This window comes from Bos grunniens, chromosome 16 (genome assembly GCF_055505025.1).
Source record: "Bos grunniens cultivar Pamir isolate PY7600 chromosome 16, Bosgru_T2T1.0, whole genome shotgun sequence".
Lineage (NCBI taxonomy): Eukaryota > Metazoa > Chordata > Mammalia > Artiodactyla > Bovidae > Bos > Bos grunniens.
The window spans coordinates 59,410,422-59,429,895 of NC_141180.1; the positions used below are offsets into that span (position 1 = coordinate 59,410,422).

The window sequence follows — 19,474 nt, forward strand, 5'->3', positions numbered from 1 at the left end:
TTACACAGCAGAAGGAGACCTTTAAACCTATGTTTCATTTTCACAACCATAGACCTAAATTTAAGTAAATGAGACCTCCCTTGTTAGTTGTGAAGGGTTTGATGATTTTATAAGTTCCACGAAATGCTTTGGCTGTTAACTATAGTTGACTTTCAGAAGCAGAGTCAGGAAAGTTAGCAAAGTGGAAATTATACAACAAAGTATTTTGTTCCCCTTAAATGGTTGAAAAGAGTTCTTTAAGAAGCAAAAACACTAATTCAAACATATACACATATCCCAATGTTCATAGCAGTAAGATTTACACTTGCCAAGATATGGGAGCAACCTAAGTGTTCATCATGAGATGAATGGATAAAGAAGAAGCACACACATCTTCAATGGAATACTATTCGGCCATGAAAAAGAACAACATTTTGCCATTTTTAGCAACATGGTTGGACTTGGAGGGCGTTATACTAAGTGAAGTAAGTCAGAGAGAGAAAGACAACTACTGTATGATATAACTTATGTGTGAACCCTTAAAAATACAACAAACTAGTGAATAAAACAAAAAAAGAAGCAGATTCACAGATATAGGGAACAAACTAGAGGTGACCAGTGTCGGGGTAGAGGGGAAGGCATAAATTATTGGGTGTACGATAGGATCAAGGATGTATTATACAACGTGGGGAATATAGCCAATATTTTGTAATAACTGTAAATGAAAGTAACTTTTAAAATCATGTAAAAAATAAACAACAATTTTAAAGAATTCTTTGGGTAAAAAGATATTATAAGACTTATGTATACAGTATATGACGTGAGTTTGAGTGAACTCCGGGAGTTGGTGATGGACAGGGAGGCCTGGGTGCTGCGATTCGTGGGGTCACAGAGAGTCGGACACGACTGAGCGACTGAACTGAACTGAACTGATACAGTATATGAGTAATTATACTGGTGCCAAGTAGATATAAACATGTATATATGCTGTGTCATTTGTGACTTAGTTTGAATAATTATATACTGGGGATAACAATTAGTCCCACTATTCATGTCATGTCAATCCAACCCTGGACTAATCATGAGCATTAGAAACCTAATATGAAGTGGTCTGCCACTCATAATTCCAAACCCTGTTCTTCTGGAGTCATTAATTGTAATTTGTGGATGTTACAGATAGTGGCAATTGCACATGTTGCCAAAACTGACATGCTTATGATTATCTAAGCTTAAACTGAGTGCTACTGCCAGGGAGTCTTGTCTGAAAAGCTCTTAGGCATCAGCCCTGCAGGAGACAATGACGCAGTGTCTGGGGTTAGGCTAACAGAAACTGCCAGATTCATTTTCCCTTCAACTCCATCAAAAGTGTCTAAGCTCCAAACCTAAGCTCTAAATGTAATCAAACAGTTACATTTGCCTTTTCCTACCAACCATAAAGAGTATGATATTTGGTAAACTTTTAGAAGATGAGTGGGAAGTGGGCCTAAGCCAGCCAAGGACTGTTTTTAGAGAAAGAAATGGGAGAAGCAGGAGAAGAGCTAAGAACTTCTTTTTAATTTGGGGATAGAAAGAAAAATTAATAGAAGTTCAAAATCAATTCTAAGACACTAGAACAAAATCAAATCTCAGTGGCCTCACTGACTGAAAGGCAGGTCCGGTTTGAGAAAGGACCTCGAGACTTCTGAGTGGTGATTCTTGCATTTAGTGTCATCAGTGCCAGACCTCCTGAGAGGTCTGTTCAGGAAGGTACAAAAGATATCAGAACAAATTCTGGCCCAGTGGACTGCTGGGAAGAACTGGGAGAAAAGAAAGAGGTCAAGTCCCTACCTGTAATAGTTTGATGCTTTCGAACTGTTGTGCTGGAGAAGACTCCTGAGAGTCCGTTGGACAGCAAGGAGATCCAACCAGTTCATCCTAAAGGAAATCAGTCCTGAATATTCATTGAAAGGACTGATGCTGAAGCTGAAGCTCCCGTCTCTCAGCCACCTGATGTGAAGAACTGACTCATTGGAAAAGACCCTGATGCTGGGAAAGATTGAGGGCAGGAGGAGAAGGGGGAGACAGAAGATGTGATGGTTGGATGGCATCACAGACTCAATGGATATGAGTTTGAGCAAACTCTGGGAGACAGTGAAGGACAGGCAAGCCTGGTGTGCTGCAGTCCATGGAGTTGTAAAGAGTCAGACATGACTGAGCTACTGAACAACAACAATTCATTTCCTAGGGCTGACACAAAGTACCACATACTAGATGGCTTAAAATAACAGACATGTATTCTCTCCTCATACTGGAGACTAGACGTTTGAAATCGAGGAGTCAGCAGGGTTGGTTTCTTCATATGCTCTGAGGGAGGCAGCTGTTCTACGTCCCTCTCCTAACTTCTGGTGGGTGGTTGTCATCCTTGGAGTTCCCTGGCTTGAACACATGTCACCAAATTCCCTGCCTCCATCATCACGTGACATTCTCTCTGTCTCTCTGAATCTCTCTCTCTTGATAAGAACTCTAGTTATTGGATTCAGGGCACACTCGAATCCAGTGCAACCTCACCATTTTATTATTATTATTTTTCATTTTATTAAAGCTTCTTATTTTGTATTGGAGTGTAACCGATTGACAGTGCTATGATGGTTCCAGGTGCACAGCAAAGGGACTCAGCCATACTCACACATGTATCCATTCCCCCCATTCCGCTCCCATCCAGGCTGCCACATGACGTCGGGCAGAGTTCCCCGCACTGTACAGTAGGACCTTGATGAGTCCTTCTTCTTAACTTGACTTCATCTGCCTAGACCCTATCTCTGAATAAGCTCACGCCACTGAGACCAAAGATGAGGACTTGAACGGACCTTTCTGGGAGAGACACTTCAACTCACGACAACCTCTTTCCTTCTCTTAGGCTAGCATGCCTTCCACCATTCTTCACCTAGCCGCCATTCATTCCTGATGTTTCACCACCCTAGCTGTCCCATGACCTGAGTATCCCCTTGAGCTGAGTATCCCCTTGAGTATCCCCTTGAGCTGAGTATCCCCTTGAGCTGAGTATCTCCTTGAGTATCCCTTTGTCTCTCCCATTATGGACACTGTTCGGATTAGTGCTGGCCTGTAGCAGGTTGTATTTGTGATTTGGACTGCTGACTCTTCTTTGCTCAACAGGTGGAAGTGGGTGGGGTGAGGGAGTGGGGAGAGCAGGGTCACACTTCTCTCATCATTCCCAGCCCCACACCCCCCTGCTCCCAGGTAGCATCAGTTGCATCTGGCATCTGGGTGGTGTCTGTCATCAGCAGTGAGGCCTCAGCTTGCCTCTGAGCAATGACTATGCCATTTATGAACAGTGTGCAGTCATGCCACATCCTCCTTTTCACATCGTTCTTCACTCTCTGTTATTCTCAAATTCAGACAAAATAGAGAACCATAATAGGGACTCACGACTAAGTCCCAATACCTGGGCTTGAAATCTTTGCAATTTCCTGTATAAAACATTTTTCTCTGTCACTAATCTCTTTCAGGACCGTGTGATTCTGAAGGGAGGAAGAGAGGTTTTGCTGTTGATTGCTATATAGCTTGAAACCATCCTTATTCTTTATAGTACAGAAGTGATAATCTCTCATATTTTAACACACAATGCCAGGAGGGGAGGGGATCCAAGGGGACCATATATTGGGATTCTACTGTTTTCAGATTTCCAATATAATTGAAGAAGGGGATTCTCCCATAATAGAAGCTGTAGACCTGAGTTACTATACCAGTCCCACAAATTCAATCCTCTTTTGAATTAATTTAATTAAGCCATGATTTACAGTTCTCTTTGTAATCTTGAGGCAGGAGGTAGATACTCCCCTCCCCGCCGCGGCCCCCCCCCCCCCAAGAGTAAAGCAATTGGAGTTTCATTCCCTATGGACTGAAATTCCAAGACAGAATAGCAGGACAATTGAGAGAGGAGGCTGGACCCTGCTAAGACCACATATTTCTCAATCTCAAGTCAGGAGACCTCCCCACCCACACATGCGCAGAAAGGCTCTGTGGAGGTCGAAAGGGAAGGGATGTTAAGAGATGCTTGGCCCATATGCCCCTTCTGTAGAACCCATCTTGGCTAAGAGATGCACGTGCACGCATGGGAGGATCCTGAGATATACTAAACATGGACTCAGAACCAAGCAAATCAAAATGATCGGCAAAGGAAACCCAGAAGAAATGCCCCATGTAGGTGTCGTGAGAGCACAACTCAGCAACTCTCTCTCTCTGAGTCTGTCCATGTGTCCACATCTCCTGTACTTTTTTTCCTCCTAATAAATACTATACTTGTTTCTCTACTTTCCATCTTTGAGGAAATTCATTTCTGCAGAGCTGAAGGGCCGGGGCCTTGACCTTTGATCTAGTGTCTGGAATTCGGTGCTCTCACCGCTATGACCCAGCCTCAATCTTTGACCTGGAGCCCAAGCCTTGCTCTGAGCCACTGAAGGCTGAAGCCACCTGAGGTCAATCTGAACTTAATGTTTTTATTTTAGAATAATAAAGTACAGAATTTGAAGGAAAAAGTTCTTTTCTGCTGAGATGGGAACAATAAGAACTAAAAGAGAAGAAAATTATGCCCCTCCTAAAGCCATCTCATCCTCTGTTGTCCCCTTCTCCTCCTGCCCCCAATCCCTCCCAGCATCAGGGTGATGCTGGATGGCATCACTGACTTGATGGACGTGAGTCTGAGTGAACTCCGGGAGTTGGTGATGGACAGTGAGGCCTGGCGTGCTGCGATTCATGGGGTCGCAAAGCGTCGGACACGACTGAGCGACTGAACTCAACTGAAATCACATCTAAATAGCAAGAAGCAGATAAAAAGCTTTCTGCTTTGCTAGTATCCTCTTATTGTTACTATAGATAAAATATTTTAAAAGATAGAGTTATTGATACAAAAATTTTTAAACACAAAATAAATTTCCAGTCATCGGAAAGGCTTTTCTTCCACTCTCTTTTCTAAAACAGAAATCCCTGGAGTAAAAAGAAAAACGACGACAACAGGAAAGTCACATGAAAATGGACATGGAAACCACCAGACTCCCTGAAAATACTCCCGTCTTGCCTGCTTCCTTATTTGCACTTTGCTACATTTACTGCAGGACAATCTTGTTATTGTTTCAATGTACAGACATGCAGATTTATTTATCTGGCCAAGTGCAAATACTAATGCCACTGAGAAGACAGCAGTGGTTGCTTCCAAATTCAGGACTTAACAATTTCCTGTCCCTGAAGACTTTTCCAGAGCACCATTAAATGCACAGCCATGTCTGAAATCTGAAAAAGAGTTCTGTGTCCCCCCTGGTCAGCTCTGCTTTGGAAAGAGGTCTTTCCCCCATCTCTTGGGAGGGGGAGTGGGTGCATTCTTGGCCTCACTCTAGTGTTCTTTATTTGCATGTGCTAGCTTTTTTATTGCAAATAGGGCTTTAAATCTTACTTTAGAAATGGATATTGCACTGAATGTGGGTGCCTGCGAGGGAGAAGCTATCAATAATGTTAGTTATGAAAACCTGATCATAAGTGTTTTTAGTCCATTAGCCATTTCGCTTTATTTATGTCCCCTTTCAGGCAGGATTTGAAGCCAATATTCAAAAGATGAAGTTTGGATGAAGAGCAACACAAGAGGATATAAAACACTGTCACGTATTTTCATGCTAGAAAATATTTCTTCCTTATATGATTTTTTTTTAAAACAGCTCCTAAAAATCAGTAACCTCTGGGCAAATGAGGAATGCACAAAAGAGGAGCTGGGTCAAGCATAGATATTATTTAACATTTATCTATCTATCTATTCCTTTTCTACCGTTGCATCTAATTACTTTAACCAAAGGTAAATTACAAAATTTTTAAAATTACTTATCACACCCCTCATAAACATACCCACAGGCAATTTGGACACGTTTTTTTCCTCCATTTCAGCTCCTGACAGAAATTCAGCTCATGATTTATTAATAAAGTCCCGTTTGCTCTCATTTGCTGCTTTATCTTCCAAAGAGCCTGCAGTCTGAACAGTTAAACGTACAAGGAGAGAACACTTCTGGGCCTTTTCCTGGTGGACAGTGGCTGTCCAATATTGAGATTGTGTGGTTACCAATTTAATGCATCCCCGAAGCGACTGCCTGATCCTGATGCACAGAGAAGCACGTGGAAATGTCAGCCCAGGGACTTTGCTCCAAGCTTCACCCCAGCGTAGAGAGCAGAGCCATATTGAGCATGTCCAGTGATTCGCTCCCATTTCACAAAAATAATGCTCAAGGAGAGTAGGAGAAGAAACCAGACTGGTGAAGAAAAGGACATCTTGAAGGATCTAACTTTCTACTGTATTAAAACCCATCATAATATAAATGCAAAGATGAATGCGTTTTTTTTTCCAGGTTAATAGACATTTGGGGGTCTTTTAAGAAAATATCAAATGTTTCAGTTGAATGTCTCACACCAGTGAGCAATGTTGTTTCTCAGTGTTGGGCTCTGTGCTTCATCTGAGCTCTGCACCCTTAATGGTAAGGCCCTGACTTTCATGTTAATTTCCATGAATGACAAGGCAGAGATGAGGTTTTAAGTCCTCCTGCACACCCAAATGAAGGCGAACCCTAGCAACTTGAGTCACCTAGTCCTTTTCTGTGGACTTATTTCTAATTGAATGTTAAGATCAAAGTTTAAGTTTATAAGAAAGAAAAACAAGTGCCTATAAATAGTTATTATCTGACATCCTTATGAAAATTCATGACCTGCCGTTTTATCAGAGACCTTCGAAGAATTCTAATTGTGAAGTCTGCAGAGCTATTAAATGGCTAGTACACTTCAGTCTCTTGATAAGAAGTGAGTTAAATAATTGTCCTGTTTAACTTGTGCTTGTTAACCTTTAAGGTCAACTAGTTTGAACATACGTTTAATGAAATCCTGGAGCCAGAATTTATGATACTGCTGCTGAATGTTAAATTGGACAATTTACATAAGCAGGACATTAACCTTCTGAGCACTAAATAGCATTTTAGCACTTAGCCGCTGGGGACAATAAGGAACATGTTCTATATATTTGTGATTAGCTTGCCTGGAAACTCTCATGATGACCAATTGGCCTACCAAGTTTAGCAGCATAATTAAATGAATGGACTCGGCCTAAGTAAATTATCAGTGCTGTGTACAGTATATCATTATAGTCTGAAGGAAAAAAAGATATGAATAATTTAATAATACATTACTAATTTATCAATGCTAAGTGACTTCGAGGAGGCTCTTTGTAGTTCATTGTTTTCAATTTGATATTTGATTGACTGCTCATATGATTAAAATTGAACCTATTTCATTTGTTACCAGGAATATATAGAAGCAGAAGATTTTATGTATTTTTTTTTTTTTTTTGAGCTGAGCGGTATGGTGTTTTCTGCCTTGATGAGATTACAAGATAGCTACTACTGGGCGCTGATTAGCAGGTAAGGTAGGCATTTGTCACAATCAGATGTGTGCAGTCCCTACTTCTTGGTTGCTTTCCTGAGGGGAAGGTGCTAACCCTTGCTTTGTTCATAAGCCCAGCTTGCAACACAGCAGCAATTATCATTATGGCTTGGAAGGGTCAAGCTTGAGGGAAAGCAATTTGCACTTCACCTAGAAATGTTCCTGCTGATTGTGGACAATCAATCCACTGGGCGGGCTGTCCAGGAGTTGCATTCTATAACCTCAGTCCAACACTTGGGTGTATTGATAGCCAAGCACATATTTGGGGAAATAGTAGCTTACCCTGAAGTGTGCTGTCTTCAAAGACAATACCAGGATCTTGTAGCTCTTCCCTGTGATATTCTATTTTGTATGAATTTGTATGTCTATCTTTTGATATCGACTTGGTAACATACTGGTCATGCTAGTCAGATCTTTGATTTTTCACATAACTATATGTCTTGGTGTGGAGAAGGCAATGGCAACCCACTCCAGTACTCTTGCCTGGAAAATCCCATGGACGGAGGAGCTTGGTAGGCTGCAGTCCATGGGGTCGCTAAGAGTCAGACATGGCTGAGCGATTTCACTTTCACTTTTCACTTTTCACTTTCATGCATTGGAGAAGGAAATGGCAACCCACTTCTGTGTTCTTGCCTGGAGAATCCCAGGGACGGGGGAACCTGGTGGGCTGCAGTCTATGGGGTCGCACAGAGTCGGACACGACTGAAGCGACTTAGCAGCAGCAGTAGCATATGTCTTGGTGACTGATCTCTTAGCACACACTAATATGTTTAATTTCTTTTAAGGTTGCATAGTACTTTCTTGTATGTATTTGTCATAATTTATTTATTCTTCTGGCTCCATCAAATTTTTTGTCTTTTCCTATTACACACGATTTTAAAATCTTTGTAATACATTTTTATGTTTGAATTCAAGTATATCCAGAAGATTAATTTCTTATTTGAAAAGAATCACTCTGATACAATTCCTGGTCATGCACTGGTTACTCAGATTGGCACCAAACTTCCTCATTATAGAAAGCAGGCTTTCCTATTAGCATGTATTCCATTTTGCTCTCAGCTGATTTAACTTAATTCTATCTTTCCAAAGTAAGCTGTCTTTGGGTTTGATAACCAGCATTAGGAATATAGCAGAACATTAGGAAGTTAACTGAGACAGAGGATCTGGCTAAGTTTGAGTCAAGTGGGCATAGTAAAAGGTTTAGACTCTGGAACACTACAGCCCCGGATTCAAGTGGTAGCTCAGCTGATTAGTAGCTGTATAGTGTGGACAAGTTACCTAGGCACTCAGTCTGTTTTTTACATCTTTTTTGTGTAGCTAGTAACAGTATTGGCATTCATGTAATTGTACGGGAATGAAAGTATGTAAATGCACAGTTTCTGGCTCACACTAAGCAGTCAAAAAACTTAACTATCATTAGCTATTAATATTATTTAAATTTTATAGAATGACTAGATCACTGAGTCAATCACAGACAAAATTTGATTGCTCACTTTTAAGTAATTTAAATTTAAAACCGTTTCCATCAAGCTATTGCTTGACTATTTTTACCTGGTCAGAATAACAGCCAGACAATGCTTTTGACCTAACACTGTTTAGAACTGTCTTATAACTAGATACGGTTCAAGCTTTAGCAACTACTATATATACCTATGGCACCCCACTCCAGCACTCTTGCCTGGAAAATCCCATGGACAGAGGAGCCTGGTGGGCTGCAGTCCATGGGGTCTCGAAGAGTCGGACATGACTGAGCGACTTCACTTTCACTTTTCACTTTCATGCATTGGAGAAGGAAATGGCAACCCACTCCAGTGTTCTTGCCTGGAGAATCCCAGGGACAGGAAGCCTGGTGGGCTGCCGTCTATGGGGTCACACAGAGTCGGACACGACTGAAGCGACTGAGCAGCAGCAGCAGCATATATACCTTGTTAGGTGAGAAAAGTATTACTAGTCAGATAAGCATTTTCAACTGAGACCTTATAGTAAAATATTTTGTAGGTGTGAAATCATTTTCTTTCACTGTTGCTGTTAACTTTATATTAATCTATAATGCGAAAGGACTCATGTATTGGATTAACTGACACATACTACCATATAGAAGAGATTAACAAAAAGGATTTTACTGTATAGCACAGGAAACTATATTCAATATCTTGTAATAAACTATAATGGAAAAGAATAGAAAAAAGAATATATATAAAACCAAATCACTTTGCTATACACCGGAAACTGACACAGTATTATAAATCAACCACACTTCAATTCAAAAAATTAAAGAAATTCCAAGGAAAGCATTTTAACTATATGTCAGAGATTAAATGTGCATATCTTTGAACCCAGTGATTCTACCTTAGAAATTTATATAACAGATATTTGGAAAAATCTATAAATACTCATGTTTTTGTTCTATTGCTTCTACCAATAAAAAAGTAATAGAGTGAGGGAAAAAAAAGAACTCAGAATATTTGGCCTTCACTACTTTGGAAGCCTCCAGGCCTATGGTTTTTACATAGTTAAGAGAAAAGTAAAGGAACGAATCAAGTTAGTTGTCTCCCTCTGCTTAATCTGACTGTGGAAGGCCGGAATCCTTCCTCTTGAATTCTCTAGGAGGACCACTCAGATCAAAGCCCTTTGGGATATTCAGTTTCCACTTGGAATGTACCAGCCCACCTCAAAACCTGCACCTTTGCTTCTAGATGTTCCATGACATTTCAACTCAGTGGGGGCGGGGGTTGGGGGGGGGAGTACTAGGATCTGGAGTCCCAGGGCTTGAGTTTGTGGCTTATTCAGTTGCTTTGCACTCTGGGGAGCGGCCGAAGTCAGCTTCTTCATCTGTCGGGTTTTATAAAAGTACTGACCCTACCTACCTCACAGAAGCAAATGAACTGATAAGAGTCTTTGTAAATAACAGAACTTGGGGAAGAGTTTAGCAATTATTGTTATTATGATTTTCTTAGAGACTGGAAACAATGTTGAGTCGGAGGTAGTATCTGAGGCCAGCAAAAGAAGTCATCCCTGGAATTAACTGGCCCTTTTGTTAGACTTCCGATTCTGTCCAGTAAACCCTTTGTCAGTATGTGCAGACCAACTGAGAGCTTTTCTATGGGCAGAATTTAAGTCTTACTCCAGGGTTCAGCTTGAAATTATAGATGTATATGTGTGTGTTGACAATACCACTGAATGATTTTCTCACCTTTGCTAACACTCAGGTCAATACTTTGAGCTGACAGCTGATACTATGAAAATTCAGTGTCTTTTTAAATTTCTTTTTAGATGATCTCCTTTTTCTTTTTCCATGATCTTCCTCCTGGGCTTCCCAGGTGGTGCTAGTGATAAAGAAGCTGCCTGCCAATGCTGGAGACATAAGAGATGTGGGTTCTATCCCTGGGTCAGGAAGATCCCCTGGAAGAGGGCACACAACCCACTCCAGTATTCTTGCCTGGAGAATCTCCCATGGACAGAGGAGCCTGGAGGGCTACAGCCCAACAGATCAAAAAGAGTCAGAAACGATTGAAGCGACTAAGCACGCACACATGGTCTTCCTCCTAGCCTGTCTTTCAAGTCAGTCATTCAGTTCAGTTACTCAGTCATAGCCAGATCTTCGCCATTCCACGGACTGCAGCACACCAGTCTTCTCTGTCCATCACCATCTCCCAGGAACTTACTCAAAATCATGTCCATTGAGTCAGTAATGCCATCCAACCATCTCATCCTCTGTCATCCCCCTTCTCCTCCAACTTTCAATCTTTCCGAGCATCGGGGTCTTTTCCAGTGATTTGGCTCTTCGCGTCAGATGGCCAAAGTATTGGAGCTTCTTCAACATCAGTCCTTTAGTGAATATTCAGGGTTGATTTCCTTTAGGATTGACTGGTTTGATCTCCCTGCAGTCCAAGGGACTCTTAAGAGTCTTCTCCAACACCACAGTTCAAAAGCATCAATTCTTCAGCACTCAGATTTCTTTATAGTCCAACTCTCACATCCATACATGCCTACTAGAAAAACCATAGCTTTGACTAGATGGACCTTTGTCAGCAAAACAATGTCTCTGCTTTTTAATATTCTGTCTAGGTTGGTCATTAGTGATGTCATTAGTGATTAGACTATCACTAATGACAAAGGCCGCTTGAGCAAGGAAGACATTGAATGCATGGTTCAAGAAGCAGAGAAGTACAAAGCTGAAGATGAGCAGCAGCGGGATAAGGTGTCTTCAAAGAATTCACTTGAATCCTATGCCTTCAACATGAAAGCTACTGTTGAGGATGAGAAACTTCAGGGCAAGATTAATGATGAAGACCAACAGAAGATTATTGACAAGCGTAATGAAATTATCAACTGGCTGGAGAAGAACCAGACTGCAGAGAAGGAAGAATTTGAACATCAGCAGAAGGAGCTGGAAAATTCTGCAACCCCATCATTACCAAGCTGTACCAGAGCGCAGGAGGCATGCCTGGGGGACTGCCAGGAGGAAGGCCTGGGGGCTTCCCTGGTGGTGGAGCTCCTCCATCAGGTGGTGTCTCCTCTGGGTCCACCATTGAAGAGGTTGATTAAGCCAGCCTGGTATAGATTTTGGGGCTTCCCTTGTAGCTCACTTGGTAAAGAATCTGCCTGCAGTGCAGGAAACCTGGATTCGATCCCTGGGTTGGGAAGATCCCCTGGAGAAGGAAATGGCAACCCACTCCAGTATATTTGCCTGGAAAATCTCATGGACAGAGGAGCCTGGTGGGCTGCAGTCCACGGGGTCGCAAAAAGTCAGACACAACTGAGTGACTAACACAACAAGGTTGGTCATAGCTTTTCTTCCAAAAAGCTCTTCTTTTCATTTCATGGTGGCAGTCACCTCTGCAGTGATTTTGGAGTCCAAGAAAATAAAGTCTGTCATTGTTTCCATTGTTTCCCCATCTATTTGTCATGAAGTGATGGGACCAGATGCCATGATCTTAGTTTCTTGAATGTTGAGTTTTAAGCCAGCTTTTTCACTCTCCTCTTTTACTTTCATCGAGAGGGTCTTCAGTTCCTCTTTGCTTTCTACAATAAGAGTAGTGTCATCCATAAATTTGAGGTTATTGATATTTCTCCCAGCAATCCCAGCTTGTACTTCATCCAGCCTGGTATTTCGCATGATGTACTCTGCACAGAGTGATGTACTCTGCACTTTGCAGCAGCGGCCACAGGACTGGAAAAGGTCAGTTTTCATTCCAATCCCAAAGAAAGGCAATGCCAAAGAATGCTCAAACTACCGCACAATTGCACTCATCTCACACGCTAGTAAAGTAATGCTCAAAGTTCTCCAAGCCAGGCTTCAGCAATATGTGAACCGTGAACTTCCACATGTTCAAGCTGGTTTTAGAAAAGGCAGAGGAACCAGAGATCAAATTGCCAACATCCGCTGGATCATGGAAAAAGCAAGAGAGTTCCAGAAAAACATCTATTCCTGCTTTCTTGACTATGCCAAAGCCTTTGACTGTGTGGATCACAATAAACTGTGGAAAATTCTGAAAGAGATGGGCATACCAGACCACCTGACCTGCCTCTTGAGAAACCTATATGCAGGTCAGGAAGCAACAGTTAGAACTGGACATGGAACAACAGACTGGTTCCAAATAGGAAAAGGAATACGTCAAGGCTGTATATTGTCACCCTACTTATTTAACTTATATGCAGAGTACATCATGAGACATGCTGGGCTGGAAGAAGCACAAGCTGGAATCAAGATTGCCAGGAGAAATATCAATAACCTCAGATATGCAGATGACACCACCCTTATGGCAGAAAGTGAAGAGGAAGTAAAAAGCCTCTTGATTAAAGTGAAAGAAGAGAGTGAAAAAGTTGGCTTAAAGCTCAACATTCAGAAAACGAAGATCACGGCATCTGGTCCCATCACTTCATGGGAAATAGATGGGGAAACAGTGGAAACAGTGTCAGACTTTATTTTTTTGGGCTCCAAAATCACTGCAGATGGTGACTGCAGCCATGAAATTAAAAGACTCCTTGGAAGGAAAGTTATGACCAACCTAGATGGCATATTGAAAAGCAGAGACATTACTTTGCCAATAAAGGTCCATCTAGTCAAGGCTATGGTTTTTCCAGTAGTCATGTATGGATGTGAGAATTGGACTGTGAAGAAGGCTGAGCGCTGAAGAATTGATGCTTTTGAACTGTGGTGTTGGAGAAGACTCTTGAGAGTCCCTTGGACTGCAAGGAGATCCAACCAGTCCATTCTGAAGGAGATCAGCCCTGGATGTTCTTTGGAAGAAATGATGCTAAAGCTGAAACTCCAGTACTTTGGCCACCTCATGCAAAGAGTGGACTCATTGGAAAAGACTCTGATGCTGGGAGGGATTGGGGGCAGGAGGAAAAGGGGACGACAGAGAATGAGATGGCTGGATGGCATCACTGACTCAATGGACATAAGTTTGAGTGAACTCCAGGAGTTGGTGATGGACAGGGAGGCCTGGCGTGCTGTGATTCATGGGGTTGCAAAGAGTTGGACAGGACTGAGCAAATGAACTGAACTGAGCTGAACTCTGCACATTAGTAAATAAGCAGGGTGACAATATACAGCCTTGACATACTTCTTTCCCAATTTGGAACCAGTCTGTTGTTCCATTTCTGGTTCCAGTTGTTGCTTCTTGACCTGCATACAGATTTCTCAGAAGGCAGGTAAGGTAGTCTGGTATTCCCATCTCTTGAAGAATTTTCCATGGTTTGTTGTGATCACACAGTCAAAGGCTTTGGCATAGTCAATGAAGCAGAAGTAGATGTTTTTCTGTAACTCTATTGGTTTTTCTATGATCCAACAGATGTTGGCTATTTGATCTCTGGTTTCTCTGCCTTTTCTAAATCCAGCTTGAACATCTGGAATTTCTCAATTCATGTACTGTTGGAGCCTGGCTTGAAGAATTGTGAGCATTAGTTTACTAGCTTTGAGATGAGTGCAATTATGCTGTAGTTTGAACATTCTCTGGCATTGCCTTTCTTTGGGATTGGAATGAAGCTGACATTTTCCAGTCCTATGGCCACGGCTGAGTTTTCCAAATTTGCTGGCATATTGACTGCAGCACTTTCACAGCATCATCTTTTAGGATTTGAAATAGCTCAGCTGGAATTCCATCACCTCCACTAGCTTTGTTCATAGTGATGCTTCCTAAGGTTCACTAGACTTCACATTCCAGGATGTCTGGCTCTAGATGTGGGATCACACCATCATGGTTACCTTGGTCATTAAGATCTTTTTTTTGTATAGTTCTTTATGTTCTTGCCACCTCTTCTTAATAGCTTCTGCTTCTGTTATGTCCATACCATTTCTGTCCTTTATTGTGCCCATCTTTGCATGAAATGTTCCCTTGGTGTCTCTCATTTTTTGAAGAGATCTCTAGTCCTTCCCATTCTATTGTTTTCTTCTATTTCTTCACGTTAATCACTGAGGAAGGCTTTCTTATTTCTCCTTGCTCTTCTTTGGAACTCTGCATTCAGATGGGTATATCTTTCCATTTCTCCTTTGCCTTTCACTTCTCTTCTTTTTTCAGCTGTTTGTAGGCCTCCTCACTTTGCCTTTTAACATTTATTTTTCTTGGGGATTGTCTTGCAAGGGCCTCTGACAAATGACTGTGTATGCTGAAATGCAAAATCACTAGAATATTTGTCATATCAAGATGAAATGAGAATCATAACTTGCTATGAAGAATCCCAATAAACTTCATTCTTCTCTCAAAGCTAAACAGATGTGGTTTATGGTTTAGCTGATAGTTTGGGTTAGCTAAACTGGCAATCCTCTCTAATGTGTTTGATACTCGAGTTAGAGACTTCCCTGGGGGTCCAGTGGTTAAGACTTCACCTTCCAGTGCAGGGGGTACAGGGTCAGTCTCTGGTGGGTGAGCTAAAAATCCCACATGCCTTGGGGTCAAAAGACCAAAACATAAAACAGAAGCAATATTGTAACAGATTCATAAAGACTTTTAAAATGGCCCACCTCCAGAAAAAAAAAAAAAGGTAAAGGTGTCGTGGCTTCTTTTTTCCTCCTAATTCTTATGATTTACTCAGTGGTTTCGAGTTTTCCGGCCAAGAGGTGTAGTAAGAAAATGTTTCCATCTTTGCTTCTGCATCTCCTTTTTGGCACAGCTTCCCTTGAGGCTATATCGCTACATTAATGTTACTAGGATGATTTAAGTATGGAGAAAACTATTTTTTATTTATTTTTAAAATTTTTATTGAAATATAGCTGATTTACAAGTTGTGTTAGCATTAGGCCTACAGCAAAGTGATTGAGTTATACATACACCTACATATTGATTGTTTTTTAGATTCTTTTCTATTATAGGTTATTATAAGATGCTAATATGGTTCCCTGTACTAGATAGTAGGCCCTTGCCAATTATCAATTTTATATATAGTACTGTGTATATTTTAATCCCAAATTCCTAATTTATCCTGCCTGACTTTTCCCTTTTGGTCACCATAAGTGCCTGTTCTTTGTCTCTGAGGCTACTGAAGTTGGTAGGCTCGGTACATAAGTACCTATTTTGGAATCTGTAGCGCCCCCTAATGGTTGCTATGTTTACCCATTTAGACAGTTTACTTTTTCTCTTTAAACATATTGCTTGTCAGACACCTCAAGAACATTAGTTTCAGGACAATTTTCAAAGAATGCAAATGATTTCATGGCCTTCTAATCTTAACTAGAGCTTGGTTTCAATAAACATTGGATGCCTTGTAAGCATATTTTCTTGTCTCCTGTTTACTGCTCTTCCATGTTTCCTATGTTTTCTCTCTTTTCTGGAATAAATTACTTAGTTGCACAAGGATAACCTTACATTATTCCCAATCAACACCAGGCTAGAAATACATACAAATTTTTTTCATCTATAAGGACAAACTCAAAGCATTTGATGGAGAGGGAAATGGCACCCCACTCCAGTACTCTTGCCTGGAAAATCCCATGGACGGAGGAGCCTGGTAAGCTGCAGTCAATGGGGTCGCTAGGAGTCAGACACGACTGAGCGACTTCACTTTCACTTTTCACTGTCCTGCATTGGAGAAGGAAATGGCAACTCACTCCAGTGTTCTTGCCTGGAGAATCCCAAGGATGGGGGAGCCTGCTGGGCTGCCGTCTATGGGGTTGCACAGAGTCGGACACAACTGAAGCGACTTAGCAGCAGCAACAGCAGCAAAGCATCTGAAAAATGAAAAGTGTTCTTGTAGCCATCTGAAGAGATTTGAAACATTCTTTTCAACTTTAGTGCAACCATTCTCCTGCTTTGCAAAGAACATGCTTCCTGTTAACTGGAAGGAAAAGAAATTTCCCTGACATTTTTTCCACTCAGCCCTCTTCAAGGTAATTCCTTTCATTACTTTGGGAAGTCAATCACACTAACAGGTACCAGCAATTCTATGCCTGCCTTGGGCTAAATAGAGCAGGTGACAAAAACGCTTTCAGGTTGTCAGGTATTAATGTAAAATATCCCTAGACCTCACTGCTTATTCATCTTCATCTAGTTGACTAATGGTTTTCCCATGTTCTTACATGTTGGTAAATTAAAGAAACCTTCCAGACAGTTCTGTCAACAGTTTACTGAAACTTACCTCATTAGTGAAGTTGAGCTGTCACATGAGTGTAATTTAATTCCATTGAATTATCACTCAAAAATGCCGAGATGCTTGGTTTTTATACACCAGATAGAACATAAGGTGCTAACACTGTCATGTTTCCAGTTGATGAGAGAGGAAACAAGCAAAAAATATGCAGGCCCCTGTCTCCACCTGCCCCTCTTCCCCAGTATAATGATGCTAATGTCAACTCCTGAGCACAATATTATGTTTCACTGTAGATCAAAAACATCCCCACGGATCATTTTCTTTTCAAATCTACAAAGGAAAGCATGAATGCTGACTGCTATCTTTATTTCCTTGTCCACCAACAGAAGAACTCATTGATACACAGACCAATCTGAAGGAGGAGGTTGGTTTGCAGAGTCTAGGTAGCATTTATTACATGTTAGTGAAATTTCTTATTGTGAAATATTATTTCTGACCTGCTGTAAGTAATATCATGTTTCATCAAACAGTACATGACATTAATTATTTTGCTTTAGTTCTACCTTTATTGTGATTTTTACATTATTCCGAGGTGAGCTGTGTCAAGAGAAGGACAAGAACTGATTACAAGGAAACGATGCATACTTCGCATTTTGTTAAGCTCTCCTTTGCAGAACACATTTGCAATTGTTTCCTTGGTTATTCCAGTAATAGTCACGATAAGATCAAGGTGTGAATTTTTTCAGTGTTGTGATCTGCCAAGTTAATCAGCCTAACCTATAGAAATTGAGGATAGTCTCTTTAATAAGTAAAGTATGTTGTGTGTTAGTCGCTCAATTGTGTCCAACTTTTTGTGACCCCGTGGACTGCAGTCCACCAGGCTCCTCTGTCCAGGGAATTCTCCAGGCAAGAATACTGGAGCAGGTAGCCATTCCCTTCTCCAAGGGATCTTTCTAACCCAGAGATCGAACCCAGATCTGCATTGCTTCAGATTCTTTACCATCTGAGGCACCAGGGAAGCCCACAACAGGTAAAGACAAAGCCAAATAACTGTATGTGCTGCTGTGCTTAGTCACTTATTCACGTCTGACTCTTTGCGACCCCATGGACTGTAGACCGTCAAGCTCCTCTCTGCATGAGATTCTCCAAGCAAGAATACTAGAGTGGGTTGCCACGCCCTCTTCCAGGGGATCTTTCCAATCCAGGGATTGAACCCAGGTCTCCCACATTGCAGGCAGATTCTTTACCATCTGAGCCACCAGGAAAGCCCATAATAGGTAAAGACAACCAAAAAACTATATAAGCAGGTCTAAGTAAATCAGCCTGATGTATCACAGACTGGTGAGCTACCTGTCATAATCATAAAAGCTTCCTATGGAACGTATTCTGTATCGTACATGGATTAGTGTTTTCTTTTAACAGCCCTGAGTGCTTGTCTTTATTCTGGTCACCATCCTGTAGTTCAGGAAAATGCAACTTATTGAAGCAGAAGTCAAAGTTATCCAGCTCACAAATGGGAGAATCAACATGTGAACCCCAAACCCATGCCCTGAACATCTAGGCAGGACTAAGGTCACAATCACACAGTCACAGAGTCAGAGCCCAATCATAAGTTCCGGATGCCCTCATCGGTCACGAAGGTTCTCCAAAGCGATGTAGTTCAGTCGCTTGCAATTGGCCTCCTGGTTATCGGGCAGGGAAGCGGCAGAGTTCTGCAGTTGTTGTCCTGTTCTGTCAGAGTAGATTAGCTCTGGCCCTAGAGCGGGCCTTTTGTGCGCTGCGATGCAGGTCACAGGATAATGAGATAAAACTCTGTGGTTTGTGGAGGCCTGGCTAGCCCCCGTAACAGCACCCTCGACCTTACCTGCTTGCTGTGCTCTTATGGTCCTGAAGACTGTAAATTAGACGGCTGCTTTCTTAGCCCTCTTACCTTCCTCCAACCTCTCTCTACCGACCCTCCGTGTACCTGTCAGGCTTCACCAAAGATGCACTAAATCCTAACTGGTGGAAAACTGACTCTGCGTAACGGCAGGTGAAAAAGGCCAGGGGGCCTTATATTCCTATTCAGATGGCAGCCCACTTTACCTGAGAAATAAAGAGGGAAACACCTGGGAGAAAAATCTCAGAAAGAACACTTTTTCATACTCATTTTTTTTTCTTCTAAAAGTGGAGCAAAGAGATCAAAATCAAACTAATGCATGTGTATTTTTTTCTGTAATTTCTACTGATGGAATAAAATCCATAAGCAACCTCTGAGATCACTATAGACACAGAACTTAATGATTTCCACTATTCCTTAATTATTTCCGCTGTAGCTATTTTACATGGGTGACTCAAAGGCAGGGTGCCAGTGAGGGATTGTACCAGATATGCGAAACCTTATCTGAGAAGCAGAGAAGACGGTGGACAGAAGTTGGTTTTGGAGTATCAAGCTCAAGTTCTACCACTATTGACTTGTGTTACATAATATTTGGGAGATTAAATAAGAAGATCTCAGAAT

The 19,474-nt window shown here is 41.5% G+C and overlaps 1 pseudogene; it reads left to right on the forward strand.

Annotated features, from left to right (window-relative positions):
- Positions 1 to 395: 395 nt before the first annotated feature.
- LOC147356913 (heat shock cognate 71 kDa protein pseudogene) lies at positions 396 to 12,019 on the forward strand (annotated as a pseudogene).
- The last annotated feature ends 7,455 nt before the right edge of the window (positions 12,020 to 19,474 follow it).